At 42.6% G+C, this 15654-nt stretch overlaps 1 protein-coding gene across 2 annotated transcripts in view; it reads right to left on the bottom strand.

Annotated features, from left to right (window-relative positions):
• Nucleotides 1–15654, bottom strand: part of il1rapl2 (interleukin 1 receptor accessory protein-like 2) — a 390657-nt gene that overhangs the window by 48716 nt on the left and 326287 nt on the right. The gene's annotated exons all lie outside the window — the stretch shown is intronic.

Here is a 15654-nt window from a genome sequence, read left to right as displayed (position 1 = left end):
CACTATGCCCACGCTGTGGCGCCCGAAACATGCTCCACCTAACAAATACATGATGTGATGGAAATTCAAAAATGCACTACGTGTTTATTTATTTATGTATTTATGCCCACTTATGGGAAGTGTAACAAGCTGGAATCTCAGCAGTGACATGTCACCACCTTATGAAGTTGAGCTGGCTGTTAGCAAATAGTTGCAACATTCACTTTCCATTTCGTACTCTTTAGCAGCTTAATGCTCCTATTGGTTCATCAGCTAGTTGTTTGTCAAGTGGTGCATAATGGTTTGCAGTGGTTTATCTTTTCTGTTGCTGAAAATCAGGTTGATGGGAGCAGTGAATCTGAACCTACACAGTACAACTGCAAAACCAAAACAATGAGCTAAAAGATGCTAAAATGCTCTGTGGAGCTCAAATTACTATGAGTCGCTTGTGTCACATTGTGTATGGTGTTAAACGTAAGTTTAAGGTTGTGGGTAGGGTTTGCTCATCTCAGTTAGGCTGGCAGACTTTCTACACAGCCTGTGAAGAGTGTGTCAATATCCTGAGGTGATTCTAATATTGTGTTCCAATTTTGCATATAAACAGGAGAGGCCCTATCTCCTAAAAATGACGTGAGTTATATAGTTCTTTTTCCAATTCATGGCAATACTGAGAGTTTGGGCTGCTTGCTGCACACTAAGCCATAAGAGAAAGTACCAACATTACATGTGTGTGTCGACACAGAGGCCCTTTGTACCTGCAGTCAAGCACAGGTAAATAATCACTCGCCACCGATGGAAATAAGGAGAAAAAAGATGAGTAAAAATGATAATAGGAATGAGCAGATGGTTGTGGCCTTGAGGGTGGTTGGCTGTGAGCTGAATAAAGAAACAAGCATCAGGAGGAGAAATATAAAGGACAGAGGAAAGAAAAAGCAAGTGAGCCCACAAGAGGTTACGAGTGCTAATAGTTTTGGTCTCAGTGGTGGCGTGCGCGTGTGTGTGCGCGTGTGTGTGAATGAGTAAGTGTGTGTGTTGGGGGGTTTCATGACAGAACTGGGTGGCAGGTGATGGCTGACTGACAGCTGTTACCCGAGGGTCCCAAAACATCCAGCCGTGCTCTACTTCTCCAGCTCAGCGGCAACAGTTAACAAAGTAGACTAAAAGACGGATTACATGGAAAATTTAATTTTCTCCCTGAATTGCTTGAGTCATCTGCGGTTTGAGAAGCTGTAGGCCTACAAGTGACTGGACAATTTAAATTCTTCAAGCCATTTCAGGCGCTTCAGGTTATTGCGGCATTCCCCGCTGGACAGCTGACCCCGCTGGACAGTAGACTGGGGAGGAATACTTCAGGCTATGACAAAGATTTCAGAGGTGGTTTTAAGTTATTTGTGCGTCAGAAATATCAGAATCCCTTTCAAAGCAACGGTGTAAAATTTCTACATTATTGATAGTATGTGAATATGAGTTAAACTGTTTTGCTCTGATGGTGTTTATCTGCAGTTTGCGAAGGTGCTGAAATTCAAACCTTTTCTTCATGTACTTTCCATATGACGAGGTGTTTCCTACATGATTCCACTTTCCTTCATGTTTGCTTTCAAGAGGTTTAAAAGGGTCTTTTTCACAGCGGGAAAAGCTCAGGTGCCACTAATCTCATCAACAATGGCTCTGTTCTATTCAAGCAAGCCAGGATGCTGAAACCGAAGCAGCTATCAGCCATCATGAATTTTATCATTTATCTGCGCTTCTCCTTCTGTGACATGTGAACACGTCATCGGTGAGAAAGGCCTGTTGTGGCTAGCTCTGCATTCACAAAGCAGTGCGAGCACCCTGAAGCTTTCCAAATCCATTTTCTTTCTTTTATGAATCCTTTCGGCTCTTTTTCAAACTAAACAAGTTGCCTACTCATGTCCACATGCTGCTTTGTTTCCATGTGGTCACTATCGATTTACTTGGCAGTAGTTCAGATGTAAGTAATACCAGGAGATTATTATTGTCTTCCCAGGAAATTCAAGAAAACTTCAGCAACAAGAAAAGTAGAGTCCATGTCCATGCTTTCTGCTGACAATCCCACAGTGCAGCGTTCTGCATGTTATAGGTAAGAAACGACTGTCGTGTGACTCTACAGCGGTCAGTAATTCTGCAAAATGCTGATGAAAGTGTCCAAAATCTCAAATTACTTCTCACTATGGAGTCAACTGTAGTGTGTGTGGCGTTCTGTAATAAATAATAAATGTGTTATTAGTGCAGATGAATTGGCAGCTTGTTTGGTTAGCTGGCAAGTTGATCCAGAAGTAGATTGCTATGGAATTAGCTAAAGAGGTAACCCAATAGGCTAATTTGTGTGCCTCCCACTACTTGGCCTGTTATCATTAACAGAATCCTGAGTGCAATTTATCATGACCCACAGTCAGAAAGGCCATTAGAATTAAAGCCAGGTTAGAAAATACCAGAGTTTTCCTTTTTTTGATTGAGATTTATTTTCCTCTGTGAGATGTGTTTTCACTGCCGGCAGAACACAGACACAGAGAGCACATAAAATCCTCACGTCTGCAGTCATACATCCCAGCTCGCATCAGTGTCAGCGAGGCGGCTCGTTCAGGGCTGCCGTGGCAGAAAGGATAAAACTCCCGCTGAATCGAGCTCTTCTCCATTTCAAAGTCCTTTATTTCCGAGCAGATGGAAGTAATGTGAAGTGCTGATTGAGGGGGTGATCGGCGTCCTTCGCTTTCGTGACTGCGAGGCGTGTGATGGCGCTGAGGTCCATGTTAGGAGGATCGGGTGTGGGGGGGCAGATGGTTTCAGAGGTATGATGCCGGTAAATTTGTTTTTGTTGGAGACGCTGGGCATAAAGATGGAGGGGAAAAGTACACGAGAAGTGATCTTTAAGTGAGCACTTCGAGGAAGCCTGTGTCGATGCATTATTGCCCTTGCTGTGTATCACTCACTTGAGGTCATGACACCCTTCTTTAAGTCAACTGAGATGAGCAGCGTTGTCCATACGTAGCAGCAGACTGAGCGTAGGAGACCTCTTAACCTCCATTACACATCTAAAAGTGGTAGAAACAAACTATTCCACTTAAGATACCTCTTCGGCTTCTCCCCTCTTGCTTCCGCTCCCACAGCTGTTCTAGGCGTGAAAATGTTAAGAGGGGTGAAAAAGTGCTGCCCTCAGAGACCAAACACACACAGGGCAACAAATGCAATCGTACACATATAATGAATGAATGCACAGACACAGAGGACTGAGGAAGACGGGCTTATATGACTGCAGCGAGAGAAAAGCTATGAATGTTTGACTTAAATCAAGACTGCCTCCATCTGCTTATGTTATTCTCTGTTGCACACATTTCAAATATTCACTGAGTTTTACAAACACACATTTTTCTTTTTATTATTATTATTATTATTATTTTTTTTTTAATTTATTTTTTTTTGGCTAAATTACTATAGCCCAGCATCCATTTCCCGAGCCATTTCTAAACTTATTTAAATCAGACGAGGACAGGTTTGTGTCCTTTTCTAAAGGAATAAATCATCTTGTCTCAGTAAGTGCCTCAGGATGATCAGCAGCTGGACGTCTGAATGTACCTCCAGCCAAGCAAAGTCACTGAATCTAAGAAACTTGGGAATATGGTTTACTTTATTGAATTAATTGGTGGTTTAAAGCTGTTTTTCTCTACAGCAGGCAAACCAGAGCGGAAACCATTAGCTTTAAGAAGTGGAAGCAGGTCAGTACGGCCCATAGTTATGTTTATTGGCTCTAACTGGTAGTCAGGAGGAAGACAGGAAGTCGCGGTGGAGAACGTGATAAACACACGTGTTCAGCACTTTGATGCAGAAGAACATTGTTCCTGTTCCTTGTGAAACAAAAGTCAGTATTGACATATTTTTTTATGTTCTCAATGAGTGGTGGGAACGTTAACAATGTGGGAGACCACGGACATGAAAACAGATTTAAGCTATTTTCAATACAGACGATTCTGTCCTATTCTGTCGTTCGGGAGTGAGGAAGTGTTGACTGGAGAAGAAGCACACTTTGGGCACTCTCAGACCTAGTTATGGACATCATTTTCTCCTCTGAGCTGCGTTTGAATGGAAATTCTTTGCCTTTCCCACAGCAGCAGAGTTTTATCCTGAATGAGTGGCAGTTCATTAGTATAATCATTGAGCATTTATTTAGTTGAAACCAAGTTTTGAAGAATTTGAGCATAGAAAAACATATATACTGTATCATCAACCAGAAGACTGTAAATGCCAAACATGGATCCATCCACATCTAAAACCAAAGACTCTCTTTAAACAGAGACAGGGGTCTCCCCCCATACACAACCACGTGATATCATGTGACTGATATTCCATACTTGACGAATAAACTGTCTCCACGACATCTGCTGAAAGAAGGCCAAGAGATCGTGGTTGGACTCTGTGACACATTTTCTGTCTGATATAACTGGTTCACAGTTCCAAGTCTTGTGAGATACGCCGATGGCAAGCACCACATTTTATGCAAAGTGGCCGGCAAACGGAGGAATCCAACAAATCTCACTGGACTTTGTTGCTCCAGTTGACAAAATGTTCAGGTTACCTGCCGTGCTTTGTGCCACATGCTTGGGATTCCAAAGACAGCCTTTAAATGGGGTACAGCGTTGAACTTTAATCATGGTGCATCCATGCGATCAGCTGAGACGATATTGATGTGATCCTATGAATTTCAAATCAGGAACCTTAATACGAAGTGGGGCGAAGGCCGTGAGAGAGAGATGCAGCAAAACTTCACAATAAAGTCACAAGCATTCAGTCTGTGAAGTCAAGTGTTCTGACATGAAAACCAGTAACATGTGTCAAGCCTGCAGACACTCCAGGAACTGTCGGTGCTGCATGGTGGAACCTCACTCAATCATACTTAACTCATTAATCCTCGCAGTCTCTCACACACACACACACACACACACACACACACACACACACACACACACACACACACACACACACACACACACACACACACAGGTCTTGGTTAGGTAGACTTTCAAAGGGGATTTCTACTTAATAAAAATCCAATTCTGGCTCCACAGGATCCTTATCCCACAGAGAGAGCGAGAGTTTGAAGACGAGAGAGGGAGGGAGGAAAGACAGCAGGAGAAATAATTAGACAGTGATGGAGACACGGAGATCACAGTGTGCCAAACAGCGAGGTATCACTTCAGAAAAAAAAAAAAAGCACTTCCATTAGAAAAGTACTGAAATAATGTCTTCCAACACTAAATTGACCAGTGCTGCCTCAAAGTGAAACTTTGAACCCTGAACCTTGAACGGCAGCTCTGGAAAGTTTGTCGCTATCTCTTTCACAGAAGACATATGACCTCTCAGGTATTAGAGGCAGAGTCACAGACAAGTAATGAATCAGACTGTCAATGGAAACTTTTCAAACGGCCCCTGCAGCATACTCCACCGCTGTATATTCAATATATTCCCAAAAATCATAGTTAACCCACAGCATACTGCAGCTAAATTCAGTACTTCTGTGTTGCTGCATGGTGCTTTCTCCTTCACAGCTTCAAGATGCTGGGAGTGGTCCTGATTTATGGATTTGTTGGCAAAGCAGCAAACCTTGCAGAGACAACTACATTTTACTCTGAAAGCATTTTGCTGATAGAATCTAGCCGAATGCCACTTAAAGGTCCAGTGTGTAACATTTAGGCAGATCTATTGGTGGGTTATGATAGAAATGGAGTATACTATTCAAGAGTGTTTTGTCATCCGTGAATGAAAATTATTGTGTTTTTGTTACCTTAGAATGAGCTTTATATCAACGGAGAGAACAGGTCCTCCTCCACAGACTCCGCCATGTTGCACAGCCATGTTTCTATGTCACAACGGACAAATCAAACACTGACTCCAGAGAAAGCCTTTTGCAATGTGTAGCAGCCACCGTTGGGGAGGGTGAGGCGAGAGGTATTCAGTTCAGTTCATTTTCGCATCTTTCAGCTCATTGTTTTTCCCACAACTTTGCAGTTTTGGTTCAGCCTCACCGTCCTCACCAATCATGTTTCCAGCAACCCTGTTTTCAGTAAAAAAAATGGCTCAGAGCCACAACATCTGCATAAGGTGATGATATGTCTGCACACATCTTTTTATGCTGCCCCCAAGTGGGCAAAAAATCCACTCATGCTGCTTTCAAATTGAAAGGAAACACACACACACCCACACCCACACACACACACACACACACACACACACACACACACACACACACACACACACACACACACACACACACACACACACACACACAGGGTTTTCATCACTTGTGTGGGGACATTACATAGACTTACATTCATTTCCTGGAGCCTTACTCTAACCAAAACCATAACAACTATCTGCTGTAGGGGAACTACCTTAATTTGATGTTGCATTCGTTGATAAAATGACGGGGCACCACCTTCCTCAGCTAAGAAGGACTGCAGAGATTAACTGCTATAACGCTGATAAAATACTAACGAATGAACTAACGGAGAACCAGTCTGGTAATCTGAAGTGTAAACTCTGGATACAGGGGTCGTATATATTCAGCTCAAAAGGACACCGTCTAACCAGGACTTATATCAAAATATCATTTATTAAGCAGAATTATGGATAATGAATGATATATCATGAATGGTACGACAGAAGATATGAGGTGATATGACAGAACACAAAAGAAACTTATGGCAACGCGATGACAAACCAGTTTGGCGATAGTGAGAAGTAGTTGTAAGGGGATAATGGGGACGCGAACGTAAAGTTAAGGGATTAAACGAGCAGTTGAGAGAATTTGGATAAATTAGCAGTATCTTAACCTCACTGACCAACTCTTATTCAAACCCGCTGAGCATGCCTACTGGATTGATGGCGTCCCGGTGGGTTCTGCTCCGAACTAACTTGAAGATGCCCAGGTGCTCGTCCATGGCTCGATCTGCTCGGTGGTCCGGTGGAAGGCCCAGGCACACCAAGGTGAAGAGCTGATGTTGGACGGTGACGTCTCTCGAACTGGGTTCTACGGTGTCGGTTACAGATAAGGGACGGCTCCGGATGGTTGTTAACCCAGACCAAGGATCAACAGCTGGCTGCAGGGTTTTGGTTCGGTTGAGTCCGTGAAGGATTATTTTAGACGGATAGTAACAAAATTGATAGTCTCTTCGATGGCCACTCGAAAAGGGTCTACAAAATTATTATTATTTGACTAAAATTTACAGACTAAAACAAAAACATGTGGCTTAGAAAAATGAAGATTTACGGCAAACTATAGAAACACGTCTTCGGAAAATTAAACCACGCTACTCGGTTTGGCTTTTGCGTAGCTCGAAGACGGCAAAAACTTAAAGAGCGAAACGACTGTACAAGACTAAGACAACTAAGAAGTAACAAACAAAACTAAAACAAACTAAAACATTACTTAAGACAAGACTGAGTAACGCGCACTGAATTCATGCTGCGGCTGCAGACATTTAAATCTCGCTCCGGGGCGTGTCTAATGGGCAGGCCGTCACACACGTGAGACGGTTTGTGACGTGCAATGTAATCTCGCCTCATGGAGCTGGAATTAATTAATGATTCATACGAGGGGCTCATCTGCTTCTCACTATGGTCAATCACATATATTTTGAATGGACGATTTTCAATGACATTTCAACATTGTTCACAGCATGCATTAGGCAATTCCTATGATTGGATGACAACGTTAAACGATAATCATGGTGACAGTTTATAATACTCGTCCTAATATAAATGATGACTCAAGGTATAACTAACACAAAATAAAGAAATAAAGAGAGGCAGACTATATTTGCCCAAGATGATTATCACTATTACGGTTACTTGTTAATAAATGCATCACGTCAAGCGTATCGTTATGAACCTCTAGATGGCAGTATGGTTCCATGATAAAAATTCAGTCAAACTTTATAAAACAGTTAAAATCACAACTTTGTCATACTTCAGGTTAGAGATACTGGGAAAACACCAATATTATGCGTACAATGAGTCCTGTAGGGTGAAAACATCAAAAGTTACGTTTAACATAGAAGTTTGGTTATCCCGGAGTATTGAAAAAAAGCACACAGCCTATGCCAGAAGTTGCTTCGGGAAGGTCCAATTTACAACCCATCAGCATTGTCTGATTTTTTTGGAGGTTCCTCTGGGGCCTGGCATTTGTCTCTCCAGACGGTTTTATTGTCTTGATCTCTCTTGGGGCTATCAGGAGAGAATTAGCATTGCCATGAGAAACATAGTGAGGAGAAGGTGAAGAGAAGGCAACCTTTGACGTTGAGGTGTCTGTGTCTCTGGCTTCCCCGAAAAGAAAACATGGAGGAGATTCCTCAGGGCCAGACATCTTGTCTCTGAAATTAACACCTTCCTTGTAAGCAAACCAGATGGTCTATAACTCAACCAGTTATACTGGTTTACAACTCCATTTCTCTGGCGTATTGCACAGAGGGTAAGAGAAGGTCAGTTAGAGGCCAGTTCTGCTACACTGCCTATTCCTAACCCTACAACTAACCTAACCTTACCTAACCCTTAACCCTATCCTCAGTCTGCACCCTAAAATGTAATGATTTAAATTGTCCCCACATGTGACTGTGTGTCCCCATGTGATAGTGTAAACAGATTTTTGTCCCCACAACGTGAATACATGGGCACACACATTACGCTTTTAACGGTGCCTGACTTGGGCCAACAATAAGAAAGGTTCAATTTCCATCCAAATATCCTCCCGGCCTGTGCAGGGACTTAAACCATTGACCTTGCAGTCTGAAGCCCACTTCTCCAGGCCTGAGTCTCTCTTGCTGTTCGGTGAAACAGATATTTTGGTGACCGTCTCACCTCCATCAAACACCTTTCTCCCCCTCTTCTCTTCCTCTCACTCTACCTCCCCTTCAGTCTGCTTCTCCATCCGTCCCTCCCTCTCCATCAAGGTTGAAAACAAAAGCTGATTACCATATTCATGAGGCTGCCAGATGACAAATGAAAGTGAGAGCGAAAGAAAGAACAAAACCCACTCTTTATTGTGCTTTCATCATCATATCGATCATCCTTTCACCTGCAATTATTTTTGAAATCCCTTGGATGCTCTCTCTCCTTTCAGCTTTCACTGCCCCCCTCTTCTCCCTCTCATGTCTGTCAACAGCCTGTTTATATATTGAGGCATCAAGAGAGATTTGTTTGTGTGTGTGGTGTGTGTGTGTTTGCACATTATTACACTGATGGAGGCTAAACGCCCTGTACTATATTATGTAGTGTGATGTTTTGTGTGTCGAGTGTGTGTGTTGTGAGTGAATGGAGAGTGATGAAGACAGAAACACTGTGTATGTGTGCTGACAGTGATAAACAGATACTCCCACAATGCAACAGTCTAATTGGCTGATGTGTGTCTGTCGCTCCTTCTTACCTCCCTTCCTAATCCAGCCCTTTCTTACCTTGGCCTTGTTTTTCGTGAGCTAAGCAGACAAATGGGGTAATGTTAGAATAAATAACAGCCTGATCTTATATTTTCATACTTGTAATACGAGTACTAGCTCGCTCTGCGCTGTAACACAAGAACAATGCTGCTTCTTCATTTTCCTGCCTTCTGCAGGATGCTGATACCTGGGACACGTAGTTTCAGCCTCTTTTAGTACAATATGTACATCGCCATCAAGTGCATATTTACTGGATTCTCATTGGACTCAAGGCTTCGTGTATATTTTGGATTTGCACCTTTCTGTTGATCAGTCCATAGTTTCATGGTCTTTACAGTAAACCTCTTTACAGCTTTGGCTTTGCATCTTGTAGATATTTGAAGTTTTTCCTACTTTGTGCTGCAGCTGTTGTAAAACCACTTCCCTCTGAGGACATAAAGTTCTATCTTGTCTTATCTTATCACTTTCAACTCACTCATGAAGTTATCTTAATTAGCCGGCTAGCTGATAAAACCTGCCTGCAGGTTGACAGTTGTTAGTCACTTCAGCTGTCGGCAGCCGCGAACGAGAAGCCTACTTGATCCACTTTTGGCCCATCCTCCCTCCCTCCATCATCCTTCAAGCTTTCCTCCCTGCACATCGCTCTCTCTTTGTTCTACTTTATTGCACCACTTTCTGAATTTCATGTTCTTTTCACCTCTTCCATGCCATTCTTCATCTGTCCTTGCTTCATCCCTCAGTTTTCCTCAGCTCCTTCCTTCCCTGCTTTGCTCTTCTTTCTCTCCACCCTGTCTTTCTCTAGTTCTCTCCCTCCGTCACTCATACATTCTGCTGCACTTTCCTTCTGTCTTCGCTTCATTTTAATATATTGTAGAATTCCAAAAAAAACTTTTCCACTCCACTGTATTGCTCATCATCCTCATTCTTCCTCTCTGTCTTTTCACCATTGTTTTGCCTCTGCACTTATTGTTTCTCAGCCCCCCTCATCTTTGACCTTCTTACTTATTTTCAATTAGTACCAATTTTCTTTTTGGATTTTAGTACATAAACAAGTTTTTTTTATACCTTTAACTGGGCATAAATGAATGCATTGTTGTGCATTATTGTTGCAGATAATTTGACACTTTTGAGCCATTGTGCTGCTTTATTCTGCTCTGAATTACAGGGCTGAAGATGACTAACAACTGCAAACACAAGCAGAGTCTCTCTCTCTCTCTCTCATGGAGGAAAATCTGAAATATAAAGACCTGTGTTGCATTCATTCCATCCTGCACCCCTCCCACCTCACATTATCGCTCTGTGACAGTTTGAAAGGGAATAATGACATGACGCATCACCGTTTTAAGGCACATGAATGAAAAGCCTGAATGAGCAGAGAGAGAAAGACAAAGGGACAGTTAGAGATATAGGGAGTGGCGGAGGGAAGACAGACAGTTGGAAGGAAAATGAGATAGAGGCAGACACCTCGCAGGGACGGAGGGAGACAGACGTAGAGAGATAAATGCGAAGGGGGAAGAAGAAGACAGAGACAGACGGAAAAACAGAGACAAGAGGGGAGAAAAAGAGGAGACAGAAAGCCTGCCTCCTTATCTTACCCTGCCTTTCACAGCCAACCTCTCACTGGCACCTAATAGCTGCTACTGTGTGTGTGCATGTGTGTGTGTATTTTTGAAAGTAACTGTGACAAGGCTCCCCTGTTTGAGTGCATGCGTGGCCTAAGCCGAGGCTGCGCCAATGACTATTTTCATTAGAAACTGATTATTCTATTATTTCTGAAAATCATCTCATCAGCCAGAACTCTTAAATTTGAGTAGCTGGAAGCAGCAAGTGTTTGGCTTTTTTGCTTAATAAATGACTTGATAGAATTTCAAAAATGATTTTTGTCAGCTGACAAATTGATGAGATGATTATTAGTCTCAGTCCGAGTGTAGAGGTAGAGTTCACATCTGCCCACAGTGTGAATAAATGTGTCCACTGTTCCCAGACGTGTGTGTGTTTGTGTGTGTGTTTCTGTACCTGATTTACATGAGGCTATTTAATCTGTTTAATACCCACATCTGCAGCATGTTTGCCCATACATGTCCGCCAGTATGTGTGTGTGTGTGCGTGTGTGTCCACCTGTGTGTGCATAGGTGATTTCCATGAAGGCTATTTATTTAATCTCCCAGATGACTCAGCGTGTTGCCAGCAAATGAACATAGACAGCTGAGGTCTAATAGTTGCATGGTAGACTTCATGCATTCACACACACACACACACACACACACACACACACACATACTCACACTAACATAGACTCAGTGTAGCTTAGTTAATTTGGGTGTGCTGGAAACAAGTGTACGACTATGGGTCATCTGCACAGAACGTGGGAATTATGGCTGCAGTGTGTAAAGCCAGTCAGAGTAACTTTTGGATCAGACATTTTGGGAAACATGCTCATTTATTCATTCCCTTAAATATGAGGCTTCAGCCAGGAGATGGTACAAACGGTGGGAAACAGCTGGCTCCTCTCAAGCACACTAATTAACATGTTCTATCTCACTGTACAAAAACTGAAGTTTAAAACGACAAGGTGCAGTTTTAGTTAGAGATATGTGAGAGACTATTTGTTGGCCAGGTACAGTGACTCTCTGAAGCCTCCATTGGTTGTCTAGCGGTGGTGGAAAGTCATTAAATGCATTCACTCAAGCGCTGTATTTCAGCACAATGTTAACTTATTTTTCAGTAAAATTTTGGAATGCAGGGATTCTGTCCTTAAAAATGTCGATATCAATAGTAAAAAGTGCACTAATTATTGCACTGGATGACCTGAAAAGAAAAACTGACTGTAAACAAACTTCAAATTTTCAAAGTAAACACAAAGGGCAACATTTTAATGCATACTGCCATTAGAAGTTGAGAATAATTAGCTGATAATTACCCACGCCCACCCTCACTTATCAGTAGAAACCCACATTATGAGTGTAAACACTAGGAGTTTTAAATAAGAAAATGTGGCCCTGGCTCTTTGGCCGTGGTGTGATTCCTGTCCTGAGCTGATATCGTCTACATCACTGCAGGTGACACATCTTCCACCTTCTTGTATGTGTCAGCATATATAATGCTGAACACATGAACAATGAGTTGTCTTAATCACGACAAGGTGTGAGTGAAGCTGTTATGACTGATGCGATGCATTTCTGAGGCTTGCTATCAGCTGATTGAGCTCTTGAGAGAGAGAGGGGATGATTGACTCCTGGTTTTCTAACACCTCGGAGTCGCTGCAGTCAGTACTTCAACTTTGCTAAAAGTCACAACTTTTACTACACATTTTTAGACTCATTAGTCAAAGTTTAGGACCATTCTTAAAACCACTTCTTACAAGTTTTATAGATACTTGCCCTGGCAGAAGGAGGTCTTATACTCACATAACCACCGAGCAGTGGAATCAGAGTAGAGGGAGTGAGACAAACAACCGACAGCCGAGCAATTAGCTGGGCTTCGCTGGCTCTAAATATGACTGACATTTGGGTCTGAGAGCATCGGTAAGACAAATTACTGATGGTAAATGATGAACCTTAGCAATTTGTTGAGCTTGTGATGAATGAATGGAACATTTTACATTACCAGTTATTAAATCGAATCGTGTTTAATTTATCCAGTCATATCACAATTTCTCATGCCTCAGTTTCTGTGCATTTTCATCACACCGGTTTTATTTTCACATTAATTTCCCCTCTCTCGTCTACATTCATCAGTCACCTCTGTCAATTCTTTTGTTCTGGCTCACAGTGAGAAAAACAGGCAATCCATTGTTTGAAGTTGTGACTAATCAATGAGTTACATATGCCTCCACACTCGTATTTTCATCATTTCACTAACAGTTCCACTCATCGTATAACCCTGAACAACGGATAGGAGAGTACAGAATGAGTTTAATCTGAAATAAAAATGTTAGGAAGAGGTTTGAACTGTGTTTGTGAAGGCGGAATGAATAAGATACCTCTGTCATTGCTAAAGCTGTGGAATCCCCCCAAAAACAGCTATTTGGATCATTCCACAGGTGAACAGGTTCATTGGTAACAGGTGAGAGTATCATGATTGGGTCTGAAAGGGGCATCCTGGAAAGACTCAGTCACTCACAAGCAAGAGTGGAGCGAGGTTCACCACTTTGTGAACACATGATTGTATATAGGATATTAATACTTGGGCTCAGGAACACTTTATAAAACCATTGTCTGTAAACACAGTTTGTTTGCAAATGACTGCATCCTGTTTGTATTTATGTTTTACACAGCCTCCCAACTTTTGGGGAATCTGGCTTCTACAGTTAGTCTTCCAATAAATGCATCTGACATTTAGGTCATGCATTTATTCTGAGCCGTTTCCAGACTTTTAAGCTGCATATAGCACTGATAATACTGCATGCACATAACACACCTACACACTTGTGACAACGCAGGGTTTTAGAGGCTGAATGTATGAGAGGATGTGCAAAGAACTCCTCAAGCATCATTACGCTTTCTTTTTGAATGTATTTTTTATGTTTCTTAATACTCATATCATGGATCAATCTTTAATTATAGCTCATTTTGTCTGTGTATTGCCAGTAGCCCACATCACTATAATAACAATGAGCATAATGAATTGTGTTTATAACCCACAGCATCACAGAATAATGAGAAAAGCAGAGGAGAGGGAGGAAGGACGTGGGGTGGCAGAGATGAGAAGAAGAAAAAACTCTGAATAAAACAAAGGAGAAAAGAAAAAGGAAAGGAACCAACAGCTGAGGGGATGAAGAGAAGAAGAAGAAAATGAAAAAGTGAATATAGAGAAAAGACAGGGAGAAGTGGGGAGAGGGGGGAAGAGGAGAATGAGCAACATAACTGTGGCTGCTGGTGTAAATCTCCCCCAGGTTAAAACAAGATGATAATTAAAAATGTACTGCAGGGTCACACTGTGACTGCGAGTGTGAGAGAGAGCGTATACAGTGTGTGTGTACGTGTGTGTGTGCATGCGTGTGTGTCTTATTCTGCAGCCTTTATTGCTGTAGGTGGGTTTCTGCGTGTGTGGTGGGGGTGTCAGGGTGGTGAGATTGCGGTGCCCATTAAAAGGTGTCCCTGCTGCAATCAGTGTACAGAGGCCTTAGGGCCTATTTGTTGCTACATCAATCTGAGAGTTAATGGAAACACAACACACACACACACACACACACACACACACACACACACACACACACACACACACACACACACACACACACACACACACTTTCTGCCTACAGTGCTAACATTGTCAGAGAGAACGCTGAACAGCAGGAGACACACATACGTGCACGCACATATGCACTTGAACACACACACACAACTGGCAATGAAGGCAGCCAACCAGGCCCACACGAGAACACAAGCCACACTGTTGAGCAAACAAGCAAATCCTAATGAGATGCCTTCAATTTTTCAAATTCCTGCCTCCTCCTTTCTTTCCCAGATTTCTTCCTCAGAGCTTTCTCGTTGCTATCAAAACAGTTTTACAGCCTTTTGTTCACATCCCGAACGGAAACTTGATTTCCTCTTATGTTCACTGTTAAAAAGACATTTTTTTGATGTTTGATGTAAGTAACCAATCCGAACGCTCCGCACTCTCAATCTGATCAAAAAGGCAAAGTGAAAAGACTAGATTTGAAAATGTCAGGCTTTTTTCTGCCAGGTCTCATCAGCAGATAAGGCAGCGCTGCTGCGACTCCTGTGTGGGCTCTGTAAACGTTTTGGCAAAAACTAAATTGGATTTAGTGCATAAGTCAGTCGCTGCTAATCGCTGAGTAGAGGAGATAAAAGAACAAAACCGCAGCAGGAGAAGAATGGGTTCAGTACAGGCTGATCATGAGCTGGTCCAGTGCTCACAGAGGCACATCTTTCAACCGTCTGACCCAAGATGCCCTGTCCTCACCAGCTCCAGGGTACTGTGTATTGAGGGATGTGATTTCCCTACAGGGTTCAGTAAAATATCACTATCAAGGCCACAGAAACACACAGCAGGCGGTCAGGTGGTTCTAGCCTGGTGGCCACAGTCAGGACCGTGGGTCAGGTAATGCCCACTGGCCCCAAAAGCCATTTTCCCATAAACAATCATTACAAAAGCAAAGGAAGTCAGCCGGCTCAGTCAGAGAAGGCTTCTGATGCACCTGATCGGACGGCCTTACAATGCAGAGGCCCAAAAAACTCTCAGCGCATGTCTCAGGGGAGACATGGGAATG

Source organism: Chaetodon trifascialis, chromosome 5, assembly GCF_039877785.1.
Source record: "Chaetodon trifascialis isolate fChaTrf1 chromosome 5, fChaTrf1.hap1, whole genome shotgun sequence".
In the NCBI taxonomy this organism is placed as follows: domain Eukaryota; kingdom Metazoa; phylum Chordata; class Actinopteri; order Chaetodontiformes; family Chaetodontidae; genus Chaetodon; species Chaetodon trifascialis.
The sequence above is the reverse complement of the archived record's forward strand: the minus strand, read 5'-3'. Positions and strand labels throughout refer to the sequence as shown.